The following is a 5,821-nucleotide window of genomic DNA, read 5'->3' as shown; positions in this document are numbered from 1 at the left end:
CATGTCAACCATAAATCATTAGGTAGCAAGAAACATCTACCTTAATTTTTGCATAAGAACTACGTAATTGTTCATATTAAATTAGCAAGCAAGTTCTGGAAAATAACCTTTTTGGTGAAGAATAGGCTACTTGCAATCCAACTTTGTTAAATTTTATACAGCTATTAAGTATAATCCATAGACTGTCATTGAGAAATAAGTCAATGGTATTTGATTAGATATCTCTTAATATTTAATGTACGCGCATGGAGTGTTAGCTAAGGCTTAATCCACTTCTTAAGCATCAGGATATTCGGTAGTTTATGGTCTTTTGAAGAGTTTCAAAAGCTAAAATGCAGGTACGTAATGGAGCCAAGTAGCACTTCCTGTCAAGTGGAAAGTTTCGTAATGTAACCCCATGTATAAATCATGGATTTTTTTAGTACAAGTACTATTTTTTATATTATAATGGATAATATTATTAGTAAATGATATCATATTGAGAGCATAGTCAAAATCAAAACATGCGGGCTTCACCTTCAAAGGAGAGTAACCGATCTGCGGACAGCAAGGCCATTGAAGATCAAAAGGTTGCAAGGGAAACGGTAGAATAATAGTAGAACCGCGTGAAAATATTTTAAATGTTATGATGGGTTTAGAGAAATTAAGAAACTATGAGGATTACCTAACCTAGTAGTTAAACAACAATTAACTGACATTAGAATTTTCAAGTTGCTGAAGAAATATCAAATGAAGAAGTGTCATGTGCTTCATTAATCTTGCTGAAGAAATATCAAATGAAGAAGTGTAATGTGCTTCATTAATTTACTATGAAACATCATAATACGTGGTGCCTTATGGACTCCATTAAAAAAAAGTTAACTAATGATTAGATATTTTCTTTATTTATGTAATCATGATATGAATATCAGCTGAATAATCCTATAATCTAGAAAATGATTTATTTTTTGGATTAGCACCAGGTAATCAGGATGAGACCCAACTAATAATCCTAAAGATGCACAGGCTCTTGGCAAGGAGTTTCCTGTAAATAAACTACAGTTAATTCATGGGCTTCAATCAAGTCCGATGGTCCCATGAATTTGTTCGTACTGGGCAAGAGTCCAACTTGGGATCTTGGACAAGAACATACAGTCAAGTATCAGCTCCTCTCCACTAGGCCAACACCATGGGGTTATATAATCCTGAAATTGATGATTACAATAGACTCGTAAGATTTGGAAACCATCTAAGTAGTGCATGGAATTTATGATCTATCAATCTCATCATATGAATTTATCTAAGATTTAATATCATCAAAGCAATGTGTGGAATTTACCTATGAATTTATCTACTATATATCATTAATTTGGATACCATCAAAACCTAATGTATATGGAATTTACCTATAATCAAATCTCGGATGAATTGGTTATATGTGATTTGAAAACCATCATAGCAATGTATGGAATTGGCCTATGAATTGACCCTTTAATGGGGTTGTTTGCCATCTTTAGGCACAACTTGTTTGGCTTATAAAAAAAAACAGAGAGAAATATTTCACCTGTGAATCTCAAATTAAATACTTATCTCGGATTAATTTGGAAGCCATCAAAGCAATTGCACATGGTTGAATGAATTTATTCACCATCACCTTTTCTTAAGAGCAAAAATATAATATAATCAGGAGGTTAATAAAAACAAGGGCCAACGACATATTAGGGAATCAGTCTAAAATACATTAATCGATCGACTATCTAATTATGGGTGCATGTCACTGTCGACCATAGCTTGGAACACATGGAGCCTAGCCTTTATTAGAGGAGTCTTGGAAAAATTAAAAAAGGAAAAAAAAAAACAACAACAATGGAATCTTGATTCTTACCGTACACAGTGCCCCCTGATCCCTTTCTCTTAATTTAAACAGAACACATAGCTGAATGTTTTATTTTTAGACAAAAATTTAAGATATATTCTAGGTTTGCTATTCTACTAGTAGAGTTTTATACGCTTAATCATTGAAAATGAACCATTATTAATTTAGGATGCCACACATATCCTGGCAGGTATTGAGTACTGTTGGCAATGCCGAACTACAGCTAGCTTCTATGCATGGCCTGCAATGGATAATCAAACTAAGAGTTTTGTAGATCATAATGAAATAGCCATCCATAAAGCTTAGTAACTTGCAGAAACTGGAAAAATAAGAATTCAATGGCCATTGATTATTGATTGGTAATGTGAAAAGAGAGATTAGGTTCCTTTCATGCGTAATTAGCGAACTAAAGTGATGAAGAAAAATAACCTTAGATGTTATGTTACTTGTGTTTACAAAGTAAACCTTGAAAATGAGAAAAAAAGGAGCTTTCTCTATTCAAGAAACCATCATTTACCTTAGGGGTTCAAGGATGTTTATATATGATTAAATCCATATGGGTGTATCTATGGAAGAGTAGAATTATCAATTGCTTGTGACTTATAATTTTGTAATTTGCATAAGTTTTCTTAGTATTGGTTTTTATTGGTTGTTTGCTATTGATAACAATAATAAAATCAATTCCTAGAAGACATATTTTCAAAAGACATGACATCATTTAATGCATATATGTTTTAATAAATGATTGCGAGTACATCAAGTTTGATTATAAAAATAATATATTTATGATAATAGTTAGATTTGGATACATTCATAATAAATAAATTCAAAAATATAAAGCCATTGAAAAAAAATAAAAGTTTAATTTTAGAAGATAAACAGTAAAATTATTAAAAATGTATTTGAGATTATAATAGCAGTGAAAGATTTGGATACATTCATAATAAATAAATTTAAAAATATAAAGAAAAGTCATTGAAAAAAAATGAAAGTTTAATTTTAGAATATGAACAGTAAAATTATTAAAGATGTATTTGAGATTATAATAGCAGTTAAAATTTGAAGTATTTTTTATTTAGAAATATATCAAAATAAAATTTATTTATTTTTTAAAATTATTTTTAATATCAATATATCAAAATAATTTAAAAACATAAAAATATTTTATTTTAAATAAAAATAAATAAACAAATCCAAAAAACATTCAATATCAGTCTAGGAATGTTATCTTATTGAGCCGATACCTTCACTCCAATCTAGTTGATTCTGTATAAACATCATCCATGTAAAGTCCTATTAAACCAAAATATCTATACAAATATCATTTTAGTTAAAATTCAAAGAGATAAAAGAAGATATTTTCATGATATGAAAGAAGTATTTGTCAATGCAATGAGGCACGCTCCAATACACTATTCATTGCGATCCATTTGATGATAAGTTCAAGATTAGAGCTTCGTTTCAGTCTAGTCCGGAGACCTCTCTACTAAAGAAGCGAAATGATCATCAAGGCGGTCTATTTTGTTATCCATCATTTTCACCATGGGTTAAGACATATGACTTTCACTTCCAATTGCAGCCGTTTCTTTTATTGTCTTTTCATGGAAGCAAGGAAATATTCTAAATCTCTGACAGCATTTTATTTAATCATGATGTCTGAGAACTAACTGACGAAGTCACCGCATCTTTCATCAATCAACAACGTCACCAGATCTCCTGTTCAATGTTTACCCTTAATTATTTCTACTGGTACGCATGGCCTGACGAGATAAGAGATCCAATATGTAGTTTATTGGATTTGTGGGGTGTCAGAATCATACATATGGATGGACATGAAAATATATATGAGCCGAGCTTCGGAGATTTGGTTAGCTGTCTGGTCTAGTTAGGCTAGTTTTATCACCACAGAATTTTCTCGCAAGAAAGACTATGGTGCCAAGAGAATCCTTTGTTTTTTCCTACACTTGTTGTGTTGAAAATAAGGTGGAATCTTTTCAATCACCACTCAAAGTGGACCCGATGGGTTCCATTACCGTTCATGTGTCCAAAAGAAAGCTGCCTTGCGTTATCTCGTCTACCGATCAAAATCATGAAAGAAAATCTTCACACGAAAGGGAGAGAGAGCAGAATGGCCCAGAAAATGATGATCAAATTCGAATTTGCAAGCAGCGACACAATCCTGATTTCCAACTTCAGTGACAGATATTCAAGGAAGAGAAAAACTAGGGAGCATTAGTGTGCTTTCCCCAAACCATTCAGAGCACTTGGCATACCATGCCGTATGAATCTAAAAATAAAAGTTGAAGGCAACAACAAATAAAGACTACTTGATTTTGTTACGAGTGAAAAAAATTTCAAATATAAATTCTAAATACAAAGAAATGCTTAACTTGAGAATATGACAACTAGTTGAATTATAGTTTGAAAAAGTGTCTTCGGCGGACCAGGTTCAAGCCCTCAAGCCCTCTAGAAATAGATATTAAAAAAGATGAGAGTCCTGTCATGGCTGGACCCTACCATATTACAAGTGTTGTTTACGAGTTAGGTTGTTTAGAAATACAACCCCAATTAAACAGTAAATTTTATCTAAAACTAATATAGACAAGAGATCAATAACAAACAAATACCATGAGAGACAAATAAAAAAAACTTTGAAAAAAAAGTTAAAAAGTGCTTAAAATTGTTGGAAAGTAAGTGGATAAAGACCTGTGATGCAACCTAATCGAATGTGGAATGTTTACGGCCGGTTCGCTCGAGACATAAATCTATAAAAAGATTATTGTCGAAACCTGCCAAACAAAACAGTTTTGGAACCTATGGCATGATAAGCTGGACTTGCAGGGCACCCGCCTCTAACATCCTCTCGAGCTGTGGAGGGACACATCTGCTCGGCATGCAAACAAATCCTGGTACAAAAAAAGCCAAGGAAATAGTGTTAGGACCATGCCCTCGTAGCCTCGACATCAGGGACACGCCAATTATTCTCTTTAAAATAATAATAATAACAATGAAGTCTATTTTTTTATAAAATTTTAAATAGATCAATAACTCTAATTTAGATAACAAAAATAAAAATTTAAAATTAACAAGGAAATAATTATAAAATCAATGCATAAAATCTAAAAATAAAAAAAAATTATAAAACTATCAAAATTAGGATCGTAGAATAAATTTTTTTATATCTAATGATTTAATAGTCTGAGTAGAGATTCTTGAACCTATAAATTTAAATAATTTATTTACAATAAATTTTCATTTAATTATAATAAACTCATCTCTAACTACACCTGTTATTATGAACATGACTACATCACTAGAAGTATTAGTTACCATGCCGTTCAGTCATTGGATAAAAAATGAGGAATTATAACAACGATTCACTCAAGAGTTCTTGATTAGAAGAAAACATGGAAGTCCAATACTTGAAGGAACAATAGAAGGCTGGACCTGGGTCAGGTGTAATGAACTCTACTTTTCAAACCGCATTGATAAATTTGCATGGTTAGTACCTTGTGAATCTTTCACCCGAAGCAAATCTTAGCCAGAATTGATAATCATATATTGAAGTTGAGATATGAAGAGCTTGAAGCAATCGCAAGGACTTATCAGAGCTTGAAGCAATCTCAACGACTGATCAGGAGTCATGAACCCTTTGGAAAATTATCCTTCGAACTCAAAAACTCCGAACTTGTGTAACTTCCTGGACTACTGGGAATCTGATTTGATAGCCTATTTTTAGAACATCTGGCTCACCGAGATGCTCCAGCTTACCCACTTCCATGGGAAGAGACTTGTACGTTGATTTTCTGGCAGGGAAATCCAATGATGTGATTCAGCACAAAAAATATCAGACCTAATTTATATTATAAGATGATGTGAAAGCCCAAGCCCAAGCTTACAGACCAAGAGTATGAAATACTTTCCTTCGGTTTTTGCTATAGGGAAAGAGCCCAGAATCCAAGCAGA

This window comes from Populus euphratica, unplaced genomic scaffold (assembly GCF_000495115.2).
Source record: "Populus euphratica unplaced genomic scaffold, PopEup_1.0 scaffold228.1, whole genome shotgun sequence".
NCBI lineage: Eukaryota > Viridiplantae > Streptophyta > Magnoliopsida > Malpighiales > Salicaceae > Populus > Populus euphratica.
This window is presented reverse-complemented; position numbering follows the sequence as displayed.